General features: G+C 47.1%; 1 protein-coding gene across 1 annotated transcript in view; it reads right to left on the bottom strand.

The window, feature by feature from the left end:
• Positions 1–16,945, bottom strand: part of LOC144176308 (ferric-chelate reductase 1-like) — a 103,172-nt gene that overhangs the window by 27,366 nt on the left and 58,861 nt on the right. The gene's annotated exons all lie outside the window — the stretch shown is intronic.

Raw genomic sequence — 16,945 nt, 5'->3', positions numbered from 1 at the left:
AACGGGCCTTCCGGGGGGGAGGGGGGATTGTGTTGAAAAAAGACGCCATGTTTTTTAACATGCAGTGCCATTTATTGTAGTGTTTTCTTAGAGAGAAATCCACATAACGTTTGTACTGGAAGTGATTGAGAGCTTGGTTAATCGCTCTGCATGTGCTTCACTGAAAAGTAACCGCAATTGCTGACCGCGGCGGTAGAATTTCGTTATTTTGTTGTTCCCTTAGGTCCCCCTCCATCTGAGGCAGTGCGCTCGCCCGCGTATTTTCTCTGCTCGCGTGTCTTTGCGCAGCTTGTCGTCGTTGTCGACACGTATTTATCGTCTTAGTTGTTGAATTGACGCTTATAAAACGCCAAAACGGGCATAATCACGGCACAAAAGCCAAAAAACCGGCTGATGACGGCTGGTTTTAGATATGGACCGGCAACCGGCCCGCTGTTTAAAAAACCGGTCGGGCCGGTCCAAAACCAGGAAGGTGGCAACCCTACGGGAGCGACGAGCGAAAATGATTTTACACGACCGCCCCCGTCGGCCTGCGCAAAAAAGGAAGATAGAACCCCTGCATACACGCCCTCGAAGAAAGCTGTACAGCCGATTCAGTTTGTTGTGGACGAAGAGCAACCGAAGCTGCAGCCACAAACGATTGCGCTTGCCTTGGTATGAGCCAAAGCATATCTTCACATAGTTATGTTATCGTCCGTCTGACTGTTACTTACTGAAGGGAAAATTCAGAACACAAACGTTGACGTCTAGCGTCTATGCCAGACATAGACGCTGCTGTTTAGGCCCTAAAAACCACCTTCAGGGCGTCTGTCGGTTCTGTCTGATGGCGCGCTCGCGCCGCTGATTACGAACGAGGCGTCTGTTGGCGTTGACTTATCGTGTTGGCGAGCCGGTAAACGCCATCACGGTTAAACTCCCTGTTCGAAGACTACGCTGTTGGGACGATAGAGTGCCGACAGAGCTTCTTATTGGCCCCACAAACGCCATCAAGGTTAAACTCCCTGTTGGAAGACTAGGCTATTGGAACGATAGAGTGCCGACAGAACTTCGTATTGGCCCCACAGGCGTGCTGTGAGCCCAACAAGAAAGTCTTGTTGGAATTTTTGCCCGGGGCATAATAATACGGGAACAAATTCTTAGGTAAATTCGATTTCGTTGAGGACACCGATGCCTCGCGTAAAAGTTTTATTTATAGGACTACAAGAGGCATTTTGTAGCCTTTCCTTGCCGTGCACCCAAACGTCGAAACGAACCTTGTGATACACTCGAAGCAGTAGATTAGTGCAGAGTGGAATTTAAACATTCAGCACGTTTTGTTCAATTTACGAACAGCAATTTTAGAGCCTTTCCCCTGGTCTATGTGGAGAGTTCATATTTATTCTCTCAACGGGCGGTGAAATAGTGCAATGTGCGGTTTAAACATTCAGCCTGTTTTTGTGCAATTTTGCATGCTTGCATTCACACACCGTTCTTTTAGGCACCCTAACGATAAGGTGCCGTGGTAACACCCCAATCGAGAAGAAATACTTTTTAGCACCCCTTTAACGGTCGTAGCACCCTATGAAACTGTTGATTACACCCCTGAATTTTGGCACCCTCGAGGTGGGGTGCCCGAGCAATATTTGGGTGCTTGAAAGGTGCAAAAAGGGTGCAAAATGTTCAGTACACCCTCCTTGCACCTTAAAGAGTGTAAAAATGTTAAGATTTACACCCCTTAATATGTGGCACCCTCATGATTGGGTGCCGAAGCAATGTTTTAGTCCTTAAAAGGTGCAAAAAGGGTGCAAAATGTTGAGTGCACCCTTTTAGCACCTTTAAGGGTGTTAAAAAGTTTAGTGTGCATACATCATCCTCCACGCTAGGCCCACTAGTGAAACAGCAGTTCTGCGTGAACAAGGTGTGCTGGAAGTTACGGAGCCCAGGCCCACCTTGCCAAGGGCAGCGGCGGACTGGCGAGGCGTGATCAGCATACAATGAATGCGTGTTGCCACCGCTGGGCTGGAGCGGGCTGAAAGTGATTCCACAGCCGAGTCCCCGCGTTCCCCACAGCGAGCTGCAGGGGACTCCAGTCGCGTACGCACGGCTGACTGCGGCGCGTAATGGGCGAGGCGTGGACGTGTGTACGAGCGAATAAAACCCGCGCAGCGCCTTTGTGCAAACCATGCGCCGTCTCGGCCGCACCCAACGCGTTCTGGTCGGCCGCGCAGTAAGAGCGTGCCAACACGTAGGAAAAACGTGTGCGCACACGCAGCGCTCGCGTATCCAAAGCCGAGCAAGCGGGGCGTGATATTTAAAGCAATTTAGAATCAGGACTACGTCTGCAGCGGCTTTGATACGAGGCTCGATAGCGAGGATATTGGCGCCAGGGAGAAGTCGAAAGCCATTGTCTTCTGCCTTTCTTCGTGAGGCTAGCCATGTAATGGAACACGTTCTCGGCTGGCACGCACACTGCGATGGTGCGTCTCGTTAAACAGGTTTTGTTTCTCTTTCGTCGGCGCACGTATAGCGCTGCGGTACCAATACTCGGCTGACTTTTTTTGTCTTCTCTGACCCGTGTAGAAGTGGCCTTGACCAGCACCCCTCATTTGTGCTGTTTGTTTTGCATCACTTTCCGCCGCCCTTTATCGAAGCTCCCTCAAAATGTGTAAGACCTCCAGCATGGAACGCTACAGTGCTTTCGGGTTCCCGCTCTTGTTGGGGCAGGTAGTACCGAACTCACGAGATCGGTAGGAGTAACCGCGTTGCGGAAATAAAGCGGACGTCTGTTTTCGCGCTCACGTTTGAGGTCGCCGTCTGTAAGAAGCATGAAGTAGACTTATGGAAGGTGGGAAGAATTGAGGGAAAATTCGCCCGGCACTCAAATCTAGGTAGTTTGAAGGCCTAGCGGTTGTCAGAGAGTTCTGTACTACTTCGGTTTTGCATCTCTTTCTCTTGGAGCGAAGTACTTCGAACGTCAGGCAGACTGCCCTCCTTGCGACAGCTCCGTCCCAATAAGAGTTCTCTTCGGCTGGCGTGCACCTGTTCTAGTGAAATGTTGTCACGTGCACTTGTCTCGCGCCTTTTCGCGTATAAATCCGTTTTTGCGTGCTGATACCTTGTCTGTTAAGATCCTAATACAACACGATTCAATAAAACGTGTTTTTCCCGCTCTGGCAGGGTGCCGAGTTAGCGCAGTGATTCTACTTCAAGCCACCGGAGAGAACGGTTGTGGGACGGGAATCATGTACTCTGAAACAGCGTCTATGGCAGCGCGTGCCGGCCTCAGAAACAGATTACTTCGCCATGATTCTGAGTAATTCCCGCCGGGGTTTGCCTGCACTTTCAACAAGTCGGCACGATTTGAACGCAATTTTTCTACATGCGGGCATCCGTGCTAGGCCGCGTCCAGTCAAGGTCTTCAGGAACACTTCGTAGAAAACTTCAGGGGAAAGTTCAAGAGCAGATCAACAGAAGGTCCAGACTTCCTTCTTCACATTCTTAGAAAGCCCTAAGCATCCCTAATACCTTTTTCGTGTTTACTTGAGCAGTTAAGGACCATCAATCAATCGTTAGAATATGCCGTGGGTCCCTTCACAACACTGCAAATTTTCGACCTGCATAAATACCATATAAATTATTTTAATCTGATTATCTTAATGTGAAGGCCTAAAGTTCCCCATTGTGCAAAAACATTCAGAGCACTTTTACTCGGTGAAGATGGGAGCCAGCAGAGCTATATCATGGTGAGCTTGGCTGTAGTGCATTTATATACTATAATTAATGGTTCATTATTGCCATTATTACTAATATTATATTCCATCGTAATTATCCTTATTGGCTACCGTTAGTATTCCAAGCGGGCGATTTGCTCTACATCCGGGAAGAATTCGCATCTACTCGACGATGTGAAACTTCAGCCGGAAACGGTGGCGGCTGCCAGTTCTGCGGCTTTCCGTTGTTTTCGCGCCCATACGCGCTTCTGTTCTGGCCGACACGCCTGCAATTCCAGCTCTTGTTCCTCCGAGCGATCGACACGCGTCCGTCCCATAGCGAAGTGTTCGGTCCGGATCCCACGAGACAATCCTTGTAATGTTCAGTTCTCTCTTTCTCCCATAGCGAGTTACAAGTGCAGCTACTGACAACGGTGTTAGTGCCGTCATCAGCCGATTGTGCAACTTGAGAAAGAGCATCGCCTCCTGTAAATATTGGAGGCGATGGAAAGAGGCAACGGCGGTGGCGAGGTGAATAACACTTGTGAAAGGGTGGTCGGCTGTACCGAGTAAGTCGTACCCTCCAGAAGAGAAATTGGGGATCCTAGCCTTCGTTTCGCTGAAAAAACCGGGGTTTTTGTCTCTCCAGTAATAGTTCGCCGCGATGAAAAGTAAAAAATGTCGAAAACCAAAGTGTTGGAAGTTGTGTCAAATGGCCTATGTGGATTTAATTCTGTAAAGTAATAAATAGTCAGAGAGAGAGAGGGGGGAAATAGATAGGGGGAAAACGACTAGCTAGGACTGGAGTTGGTATCGAAATCGAAGCCAAGCTGCAGAGCACGCTACCAGTACGCCACGACAGCCCGTTTCCAGCAGCGGAACAAATGTGAGCAGTGCGTGCGGCGCTCAGGTCATGTCGCGTGACAGGTCAACGCGACGCTATTGGGACAGCTAGGGCAGCCAGTCACAATAATTTATGATTCCGTAGCTGTGGAGAAGCTGTGTCCTGTCGAAATGACTCGCGCCGAAAGAGGAAGAAGGAGAGCGCAGGAAAATACGCAAGCACGATGTAGCAGTTTAAAGGTGCCGTCAGTGGAAGCCATAATGATTTCGTCTTGATACTTTATTAAAACGGGCCTAAGAACTGAAACCCTTCCCGTTCCACCGAGGTATAACGGGTAAATTAAATACATTGAAAATGACTGTATGAATTTACAATTTAAAAAAAACGTAAAAAGGTAATTAAACAAGATAATTACGCAGAAAATAACTTACTAAAGAACAATGATAAATACAAAAGATCTAAAGGCTATTATCGCGTTATTTGCCGCTGACTTTGTTTCTGCGTGTGAGTGAAATTGTGACAAAATAATTGAGGGGTTAGTATTGTTGAATATTAGCGTTAATTAGTATTGACATTTCTTCTAAAATTTTTAATGTTTTTGTATGTTTTATTAGCTCCGGTTTCCTTCTTACGAGATAATTTCTATGGATATCAAGAAGTTGTTCTCTGTGTTTGTTTGTTATTGGGCAGTCCTGTAAATAGTGATCAAAACTGTCTGCTGGTAGGTTACATTTACATATGTTATTATTTCCAATGGCGAACCTATAAAAATAAAACGGAAATCTACCGTGTCCAGTGATAAACTGTGACGTGTAATAATTGGTGGGAAAGTGGTCCGTGATTTTGTAAATATTCTTTATCCATTGGAATGTGTAGCTTTCATTTCCTTCTTGTTGCCACTCAACATTCCAATGTTTGATTAGGCTAATATTGAGCTGTTTTTTGATAAATTATAGTGAAATAGGCCAGTCAATTTTTTCGGCATACTTTGCTGCTTTTTTAGCCATTTCGTCCGCTATTTCGTTACCGACATTGCCACTGTGACCTTTAATGTAAGTTAACGTTATTTTGACCTGTTTTGCTATTTTGTTTAGCATTTCTTTAATTTTAAATATATTTGGGTTCCGATTATTTGGATTGCCAATTGCTTTAGGGTTGATAGGCTATCAGTATACAACTGTACGTTACCTTTGAAGCTAGTTTGGAGGTATTCAAGTGCTTTTAAAATCGCGATTCCTTCTGCCTCAAAGTTATTGCTGTACTCCGGAAGTTTGTATTGTTTGGTTTCTACTATTTTGCCGGATTTGTCCAGAATTATAAAAGCTGCGCCTATGTCGGTTTTATCTTGCGAGCCGTCTGTAAATACTACAAAATCTGTCTACGAAATTGGTTGGGTGAGATAGGTAAAAGATATTTTATCTGCTGGATGCAGCTGCCATGTATCTTTGTTACTTATTTGGTCACCCGTAAAGCGCGGTTTTTCCAGATGAACATTTTCCGGCGAAAAGTAAAGTATGTTAAATGTTTCGATTTCTTTTTCGATCGTCAGATGGTGGGACATTAGCTATGATGTTTAAGGGCGGATTGGATACTGTTTTAAATGCTTTGGTAACTTTAAGGAGGCTTGTTCTTTGAATACTTCTTAGTTTTTTGCTTATTAGTACCTGTTTTTTATACCAAATTGGAGCGGCATAAACTATCATTCCTTCTATAGCTCTGATATAAATTTGTTGTAGGTGTTTGCTGGTAAGCCCCCAGTTGTATGCTGTAAATTTTCCTAGGCTGTTTATTATTTGGTTTACTTTTTCTTTTACATAGTTAATATGAGGGATAAAACTGAGCTTGTGGTCTATATAAAAGCCTAATATTTTAATTTGTTTACAGAATTTAAGATTTTTGTTTCCTAGTTTGATAATGGGAGTTCTTTTAATGTACTTGTCCCCTATTACAGTGAATTTTGATTTTGTTGTGCTAAATGTAAGTTCTTTGTCTATTCCCCAGTTTTCTACTATTTGGAGCGCTTCGGTTGCCTTTTGTTCGATATTATTTCTTGAATTGCCTCTTATTACTAAGGTTATGTCGTCGGCAAAAGCCTGAATATATACATCGCTAGGAAATTTGCTGTTTAGGAGATTTAAAATTGTTATGTTCCAGAGTAATGGACTTAAAGATGACCCCTGCGGAGAGCCTGACTTAAGATAGAGTTGAATTCTTGATTTCTCCTTGTTATAGATAATGTTTCTATTTTTAAAAACGTTATGAGTCGAAATGATTAGATTTTTCGGACACCCTGATTTTTTTAGAAAGTTTACAATGACAGATGAATTGATACAGCTAAATGCGTTCTTTATGTCAAAGAAATGACAACACATACTACTTTATCTAATCTTGCATGATCAAGTTTCTTTTTTAACTCATTTAAGGCGATGGTTGCCGACGTGTTACGGGTAAATCCGAACTGTTTTGTACTATGAAGTTTTTTCTTGGTTAAGAAGTAATATATTCTGTCTTTAATTATTTTTTCAAGTATTTTTCCTAGTACAGAGTTGACCGCTATGGGTCTATATTTGTTGGCTCCTTGGTTATCTCCTGATTTTGGTATTAGGATTACATTTTACTCTTTCCACCGTGATGGAATGTATCCTGTTTTGATACATGCATTGTAAAGATCAAGAAAGAATAATTTTTGGTAATTATATAGACACTGTACAAACGTGGCTCGTAGGCCATCTGGTCCAGGAGCTAAATTTCTGCGTAATTCAGAAATGACTGCGTTAATTTCATTTTCAGTAATAACAGCTTCATCGCTATCGCTTTCAAGAAGAAGAATTTCTTCTTCGTCACAAACCTTGTCGACATCGTATAACTCTTAATATATGCTCAACTGTTTCTTCGGTTGAATTTGTTTTTCCTCCACTTTCTTTTTCTAAGCTTGAAATGATGATTGGTTGGTTTACTGTTCCTCTGGCTAATTTATACGGTAAAGTGAATGGATTTTTATGAACTTGTGAACAAAGTTGTTCCCAACTTTTTCTTTTTGCTGTGGCTAAGTTATCATTGTAAGCTTTGTTTTCATTATAGTACTCGTGCTTAAATTGTTCCCTGATTTCTCCTCGCGATTTTTGATACCTCCTTCCTAGTGCTCTTACTCGCTTTCTCTCGATTTCAAGTTCAACTGTCCACCACGGTTTTGGTTGGTAAGCAGACTTAAAAGGCCTGGAGGAATTTTTTGTGGTGGTTGCCGGTACCCGATTGGCCCGTTCCACTTGCGGTTTCCGTTCGCACAACATCCGCTCATTTTGTCGCAAATTCTGGTCCACTGGTGCACAAGCTACGGCCGTCGGCACTGACTGTGTGACACCGGCTGCTGAGAATTTATGAAGCACGTTTGGCATATCTGTGCTCCCGCCCACTTTCCTTCCGTCCTTCCACGTCCGCGCTCTGCTTGTAGCCTTTGCAACGCCACCGGAGCTGGTTGTATCCCGGCAAGGTGACCATTTTTCTGGCGGGGGCTAAAAGCAGAAATTTTTGCGTGTTCAGACCTCGGGCCAGACGCTCTGAATTACCTCGTGGCTCTCCACTACGGAGCGCTTGATAGCACAGCTGCAGCTTCGGGGCGGAAAACCCCGAAAGTTTGACTTTTAATCATTCTATCAGTGATGATATTGACGAAAGTGTTCACTGCAGAATGCAATCCAGCCCACCTAATTTGTTATAGCTTTCTGCCTTGTACATATACCTAGTTACTATTAAGGAAAAAGTATTGAGGGAAGACTACGTGAAATGATAACGCCGAGAATGCGATGACTCTGAAGACGGGAAAACACGGCAACATATATAATTCGCAGCCCCAAAGACATTCAGGGACGTCTAGTAGATGGCCAATATTTACTTGAGAATTATATGAAATGCCAGCATGTGCTAACAGGAGGAAACAAAAAATGAAAAAAAAAGGGAAGGGCATATGCGATTATGGTTGCGTAATTGAGATTCGCCACTGCGCACACAGTGACAAATCTGCGAGCCCCGCAGTAGCGAATCGGTTTGTATAGTGTCATACACCTATCATGTGTCTAATCTCCACCACCTCATATGCTCTCCATTGGAGTATTTATCGCGTATACCACGGTCTCGCTACAGTTGCCGCAGTTTTTTTTTTCTGCATCGTGTTGTGCTGCGACGAGCAATGACTCGTCGTAAGTGGGCTTTGTCGAAGTAAAGAAAAAACGGCGACATTTGAGCTCCAAAAAAACAGGAGGCTCATTTCGAAAACAAGCGGCACTCCTAGTCACCGCCCGGGTCACTACAATGGAACGCAACGTAGAGCCGGGAAGCCATGCACGCGTACCGCACCTAATCGCAGCTTTTGTTTCTCGTGTACTTTGGGTTACTCGCCGCTTCACGCAGCGCGCGTGCGTACTCTTTGGCCTTGTCGCCCGCGAGAAAGAATGGCCGCTCCAGCTGACCGCTGGACCGTGGTCCTCGCCGCCGTAGCTCCGTATCTGATCCGCCCAGACGCACCCGGCCGACGACGCGGGCCGGCCGTTACTCCGTGTTTCCTCCCGATTTTCTCTGTCCTTGTGCTTTCAGCGCCTGCGCAATGGACAACTAGTACGCGCAGTTACTGTCATCAAAAGGGACGCGGAACATTCCTTCACTATGCTTGCACAATTCAACATTTTCATTAATAAACACCGTGTAACTAGTATCTTGCAGCGTCTCTCGCATTCGCGCACTCGTTCTCACGTGATACAAATACTCCGAGCCTCTTGGTGTTTAACCGCCGTCACGCGCTCGCCGGCCTCTCTCGATTACCTTCGCGCATGGTACGTGTTGTCCGCAGTGCAGTGTCCCCCCAACCATGTACACCCTTCGCGTGTTGCCGATCGTCTACTTCACAAGCTGCGCGCGGAAAAGCCCAAGCCACGACGAGGCGCTCTCACCTGAACAGCGCGGAAGAGTCCCTCCAAGGCCCTTTCTCTCAGCCGGTCTCCGTAGGATGTCACGCTGAGTTAGACGCGCTGGCTGTAAGCCGGGTAGCACACTAAGTGCTCCACGTAGGTTGTGATTTGAGCTAGAGGCTACTGCTGATGATTGCACAGGAGGTCGCAATGTCGGACACCGGCGCAGAAAGGCGCAACTTCGGGTAACTTGTTCGTGGCTGTGACAGTGCTGACTCAAAGTATGACGGCTGCGACGAAGCCGGACGCGATACGGCACACAGTTAATAATCCTGTTTCATTTGCTATCCACAAACGACGAACGCTTTAGTCAATGGCGGTGGCGGCTATAATTAACGTTTCGCGCCGAACAACGCTCCTAGCTTGTCCGTGCGCTCTATGCAAACCATTCAGTACTGGGTTAAGTCGAGAATTTCGTACAGATTGAACTGGTGCCATCGGATTCTTGGTGATTTTCCACAACTGCCTTCTTTAGCAAAATAAACGATGGCTCTGCGAACTTCATTCTTTAGTCGCGTCCACAGCACGGCTGTTGTAACCACGCGGCTGCAAGGGATCAAACGCAACACGGTGCTTGTGTTGCCATTTCTCTTGCAGTGAAGTTCCGTCACTACTCCCCGAAGCATCAGCAGAACTACAGAAAACGTATCAGGGGCACTGAAACCTCCAGCTACTCGCGACCAGACGCCCCAGTGTATAAAAATTCTCCGTTCACAAGCGCGTGCACCACCGGCGCTCGTGCTGAGCACACTCGGGGTGGGTGACCACGACCGGTTCTTTTCGGTCTCCCATTTAGCTCGCTCCCATGTGAGGCGAGCCACTCTGTGTGACGTTCGACAGTTGGGAAGAAAACAAGAACTTACACAAGGCAGGTCCAGTTTGTGGACGCAAGCAGGCTTCCTTCGAGAAGGCATCGAGCGAGCGCCTTGGGCACGCTCATCCGAACGACTACTGGGTTATTAACCTAGCTGCGATTTGGATACTTCGAGAGCCGCGCTGCAGCAATCTCGTGTGTCTTCGGCGGCATGCACGCTTTCTTGTTCCTTTCTCTAATTTATCTGGCTTACCACGGTGCTGGGACACACGGAAAGAGCAGAGGCCTCCATCGCGCTTGGACGCCGCCCAGTGGCTTGCTGTTGTTTCTTTATAGGCCTTCCATTTTCCCAGCTAAGGTCGCGCTACCCATACGGAGCAATGGGAGTCCAATGGTAAAGAAAGACGAGGAAAGACCCACTTGGAAAACAAGAGTGCAGGCTTGAAAGGCTAGATTCTGGGAATTGAAGGTGATAGGAACATTACCCGCGCTTTGCGAACAACTGCGACTGACCTCTGCTACTATGACCGCATGGCACCGCATGTCACCGCAAACGGCCACGGCAGCCAGAAAGAAGTCTTCGCGCAAAGCACGGCGTGTTGGAAATGAAGGCTAAAAATGGGGCTCTACAGCAAGAGCCGGGATAACGCGCGCACAGAAAGGCTGCAGATGTTGGTCGACCTTCCCGGAATCGAGACTTGGGCATGTTCCTTGCGCTTCGTTCTTGCGCACATATGAATGCCCTGAAGCAACGGAATAGGCCGGTGTTTTCAAATCCCCGCCTCTACATGCAGGATCCCCTACTCCGGCACCCTCTTCAGTTTGGGCTGCACTCGACTTTCGACTGCGCCGACTGCGGTTGGACGAAGCTTTAAGCCTTCTCTTTCCTCATCAAAATGGGTAACAGTTCCCACTGCTTAGCCTGTTGGGCACAAGAGACAATGGAGCACGTGCGCTGCCTCAATATTCATCCGTGCTTGCCACCGAGCACGGCCGACTGGACAATGGGCCATTCACGGTGGAGACAATCGTTGGACATCCGCTCCAATTACTAAGTTTTCAGAAGGCGACAGAAGCCTTTGTAGGTTTTCGAAACAGTACACGTTTACACGAACGTCTTTATAGCCTGAAAAAAAGGACTATGAGAGTGGGCGTTTCCCCTCCTTTCTTCTCCTTTTTGCCTGGCTTCTCTTTCATTCCCTGAACCTCACTCCACCAGTGCAGCGTAGCAAACCGGGCTCTACACCTGGCAAATGTTCCAGCCTTTGCATCCATTTTCTTCCTTCTCCTCGCCTCACCGACTGTGTATTCTGCTAACACGCGAAATATGCAACTCAGCCTCTCGAACTGTCCCCTCAAATGTCAAAAGTTCACCACATTTCGCATTAACAAATAGAAAAAGAAAATGATTGAGAAACCATACATTTATTCTGCGAAGGAGGCCTCGCGCTTGATTTGTTTTTAGGACAGTATCAAGGCGGAAGCAATGTTTCCTAAATTCATCACGCGGTGAAGCTCGCACTGTGCGGAGAGGCAACGCAAAGATTCTGTGCAACAGCGCAGAGACCAGAGCCAGTCCCGGGGAAAAATCGCGTTCACCGCACAATTAGCTAGAAAATACAAGAGAACACCCAGCCTTTTTAACTGCAAGCCACGGGATTGTGCTCAGTTGAAATTTTCCAAATGACGTGCAAACCTGTCTGTTTGTATATGGCTTTGGTGCGCTCTCGGTGTCGTGCCGTGGGAGTCATCCCTAATTGGCAGAGACCACGCAACCAAGCTAATCGAAAGTGACTGAAAGAGTTCAGGGGTGTGTCCTAAACACGGCGCCATCCGTCTGTTCGGCCTGCGGCTCAGATAGCCAACACGCAAAGCCAACCTACTTTTGCATTAGCCACCAACGGGCGCACTCCCTTAAGCCGCAAATGACGAGACGCCTTCAGCTGGCCCTGCAGTCAGCCGCGTAGAAGGACCACCTTGAAGCTGCCGGTTCCATTCAGACACTCGAGCTCGGCCAGCTTGTCGGCACTCTCATCAAGTCAGTGCGATTGCGGGGTAACAGCACATGAGGCGCGTAAGTATAGTCTTCGATCAACGAGCACAAGGCATGTAAATTGGGCCGATACCACTATCACTTCTGTACAGATGCGCTTGCGCTACTCACACCAGTAAACATTTTAAGGCACCTGCTGCATTCTATAGCAGACAGCACCAGCAGTCAGTGGTCGCTTATGGGATCCGCTCCAGGAATATGTACGACTGGATCAGCGCGACTTCTGGAAAAGCCCGAAATGCGATAGCATTTCGTATACACGGCGGGTTTCCATGTTTCATGGAACCGTCCATGAGCGCGTTTCAGCTGGACGAGACATTGTTACCCGGGCAGTTCTTCCCGCGTGGATCGTCATTGCGCGTGTTCGCTCCCGACCGGGTTGCCCTTCTAACCATTAGAGCTATTGTTTGTGGTGCATCGTCTCAGTTTTGCCTTCTTTCTGACACAGCCCCAGCATCTGTGCAACTGAAAGGATCAACGCGCCTTAAGGTGCCCTCCAACTCCCACAATGCATCTTCGAGAACATTCTTCTCGAGCCCCGCACACTTATTAAGGCAATATCCTTGACTCTATCTTTGAGAGGTGACCTTGAACGCCATCGAAACCGCCACGAATGGTTTAGAAAAGGCCAAAAATGTGAGCCGTGTATAGGAGTTTCAGTTCATATTTCAGGCATGCAACATTCACACGGCTGAGGGGCAATAAAGCCGCAGTATAGTAGCTTGACGGTGGTCCCTGCCCCTAAGCCACGTCGGCAGCAAGGGTAACAAACAACAGTAACTAGAAGCCAAGCATTTATTGAAGTTTCCAGTGCGCACACAAAAAGTTGCAGACCACATCTACCTTTCGTTCTTAAGGTGCATTTGGCGATAGCGTTACTTCGGCGTCGAGGGAGCGTTTTGGAACGGAGTTGGTGCATTTACCGTTTATAGTTTCCAAGCATTGCAGTTCAGCGACGGAGCTCCACTAGACGTAACGGTTTTTGATCCCGGCCGCACAGGAAATGCTGAGGCCACCTAAGCTTGAGTGGTTTAAGCTGTGGGCGTGACAGGTTGTGGCTGGAGGGTGTTGGTCAGTTTGAGGGAGAAGAGGACAGTGTCAGTGTTCAAACTGTCATTTTCTAGCATCCTGGCCTGGTAGAGAGCTGTGTATTTATTATAACGTGCGTGCGGGCACACGTACACGCACACACGCACACGCACAGACACACACAGACACACAGACACACACACACGCACGCACGCACGCACGCACACACACACAAACACACACACACACACACACAAACACACACACATGCACACCGAGAGAAAGAGAGAGAGATAGAAAGAGAGACGCCTTTGTTGAGTGAGATATATTGAAAGTTTGGGAAGATGCGGTGAAGATATGGTAGACCCTAAGAATGGAACCCGAAGTCCAGGGCCCAAAAGCAGCTGACGCTGATCATGAGTTGACAAGGGGATCAGACAGGCTTTAATTGGTTGATATAGGAGGAATGTTTAGTGCTTGTGTTTGAGATGTCATTGATTGATTGATTATGAGGTTTAATGCGCCGACGCAACATAGATGATAAGGCACACCTTAGTGGAGGTCTCCAGATTAATTTTGACACCCCCGGGGACCATTAACATGCGCCGAAATCTGGAACACACGGCCATTTTCGCTTTTCGCTTCCATAAAAAAAGCGGCTGCCGCGGCCGCTTTCCCCATATTTAGCACAGCTTAAGATTAATGTGGGGCGTTTGCGACCATCTATATTTCTGGATATTCGTCTTCGTTTGTATCTTGCGCGGAGTTTGCGATTCTTCGGTGTTGAGACACCCGTGTGGTGGGTGAAAGACAGTGTTCTTATGCTTAGGATGATGATATTGATGAGATGTTCTCAGTATTTCTCTGTGAGGGGACTGCGGTAATTGTAGTCAACAGGGAGCACGGTATGAAGGAAGTTCACTCTGGCCTTGTGTAAGTTTGTATCGGTGTTTTTCGCCACGGTAACAGTTTTTAGAAAGACTTGCTGAAGCGGCTAAATATCCATCATGGCGTCTAGCCTTGCTTTCTGTGGAGGTGTGGCCACATTCGATAGGAATGCTGGTCCAAATATTGTGTTTCAGAGACCCTCCTTTGGGGCTAGGGTAGTGGCCTCTCTGATTTGTTACATTGTGTAACCAGTCACAATTGAATAACCTTCCAGGGGATCATAAAAAGTGCGACGTTTAAGTCTTCCCTGTACGCCGTATACTGACGATAGTATTTATGTGGCTTTCTTCAGTGCATCTAAGTTTCTGGTACCCCAGAGTTACGATGTCCGGCTCGTGATCACTGCCTGCATAAATTTTGTCGTTTCTTCCTTCATTGCTGCTCCTCCCCTGTTTAGGTGTTTTACAATGTGGAGCAAATGGTCAAAGATTGACCTGCGGTATTTTGGCGATTGTGACATCGGTTCCGTCGCTTTCCGGTAGGACCATATCGATGATTCTTAAATCACTTACCACCCGCCGCGGTGGCTCAGTGGCTACGGCGTTGCGCTGCTGAGCACGAGGTCGCGGGTTCGATTCCCGGCGGCGGTGGCCGCTTTTCTGGTGGAGGCGAAAAGCAAAAGTGTGCGAGATTTCGGCGCACGTTAAAGATCCCCAGGTGGTCAAAATTAATCCGTAGCCCTCCACTACGGCGCGCCTCATCGCCTGCGTTGCGTCGGCGCGTAAAACCCTACAATCAATCAATTAAGTTACTTACCCAGGCTCGCATGCTGACATACTTTTAGTGGCTTTTTTTTAATTGGCCGCCTGGCGCCATTTATTGCTTCCCGGGCACAGCTTCCGTCGGCGACAGCGTCACAAAAAAAAAACCGATTTTTTTTTAAATTTCGTGTATTGAGATGCCATATGCATGGTTTTATTTCTTATTGCGACCTATTTTATTTATTTTCTGTCATAATCTAGGCTTTTCTTGGCTTTTGACAGCACGACATTATTCTTTCGCCCCCTTTCCTAGGCAGATCACACAATGTAGGCACTGGCATCAGTTTTGGTCGGAGAGGCGATTTGCGTGAGTTGCGGGGCTCGGTAGGTGACCATGTCTGCCGAGCACGCAACTACAGACGCGCCGTAGAACGAACGTCACTGCGCATGCGCGTCGTCACTCAAATTGTGTCTCGGCCGTAGTATCAGTCTCCTCCTTTCCGCAATATGATTTCCACCGGTCTGTGCTCCTCATTCCGGCGAGGCCTCGTATCTGGCCGCCTCAGTTGTAGTTTCCAGTCAACATCGGTGACGTACTTCCGCAGGCGCTTGACGAACACGGCTGATAGCGGACGGCTAGCAGGCATTGGGAAATCGAAAAATGCGCCTAATGACGTTATCGCGTAAACACCACTAAATACCTATAGACTGCTCAGGGGTAACTACGAGAGGCAATAATTTCACGCATACATGGAGAGTCACTGTTATTTGTTGGGATAAAGGCAAACTATCAGAAAAGTTGGGAAATCAGTTAAGCAGAGTAGGCAAAGCGTAGTTTATGGTTGGGAAACCGCAATTAGTGTTCATTAGTGTTCACTTGCAGTGTTCCCGATGACGCGTTTGTGTTTTTAATCATGCGTTTGGTGTTTTTTTTTTCAACATAGTATTCTCTCCAAGGGACGGCGCCCGGAAAGCTGGAGGAGGCTAACATCGTCAAACAAAGTTATGCGATATTTCCAGTACAAGAAGACGATAAATAAGAGGCATTTGCTATTTCTCTAAGCGCGAAATTCTGTAGCACTAAATCATTGTTACTACTGGAAGCTGTGGCGTTACACATGCTGCATTAAAATGATTGAGAATTCAATGATCAACAATATAAATAAGAAATTCAATTATAATTCCAATATTAAAGTCACATAACTGATACTTATGTTGGATTGGAATAATCCAACATACAAAAGCAGCGTTGTTTTCAAAGGTAGTGTGCATTGGAACTTCCCCAGTATCCCGATTCTATGACAAACTTCACCCTACAGAAGCTCGAAATGAGCATTACACAGAACGAACCCACTACGGTGAATTAAACACAAGAAGGATGCCGCCTGCCTACGAGGAGGTGGTGCAGACTGAAGATCAATGTCTACAACTCCAGGCTGTCCATCGAGTCATCGCGGCGCTGGCCAGGCAAGGGGACCCTGGCGACCCGGTGATGGGGAGCGGGGAAACCTAGACGGGTGGCTACATCTGCGGTGATGACTCCGGCCAAGTCATGAAGACCTAGCAATAGGACTTTATTCGCAAGCCCCAATGAAGTTTTCCCAATCCAATCCAATACAGTGAACACTGAGAGATTGAACTACATTAGCAATTTGTAGTTATTTAGCCCTCAGTGAGAGAATATTACCGCGGTCATAAGGGGTGTTTTTGCTCTACCGAATACAGTTTTTGTGGCTCAGTGGAAGGCGTTGTGCGACTGGGCCCAAGGACGCGAGTTCGATTCCCGGCCGCGGCGGCCCTTGTTCTGATGGAGCAGAATCGCAAAAATACCCGCGTGTTCGAGAATTCAGCGCAAGTTGAAGATCACCAGGTGGTTAAAATTAATCCGGAGCCCAAAACTACGGCG

This window comes from Haemaphysalis longicornis, unplaced genomic scaffold (genome assembly GCF_048455015.1).
Source record: "Haemaphysalis longicornis isolate Haplotype H1 unplaced genomic scaffold, Haemaphysalis longicornis Haplotype H1 scaffold_1, whole genome shotgun sequence".
Taxonomy (NCBI): domain Eukaryota; kingdom Metazoa; phylum Arthropoda; class Arachnida; order Ixodida; family Ixodidae; genus Haemaphysalis; species Haemaphysalis longicornis.
The sequence above is the reverse complement of the archived record's forward strand: the minus strand, read 5'-3'. Positions and strand labels throughout refer to the sequence as shown.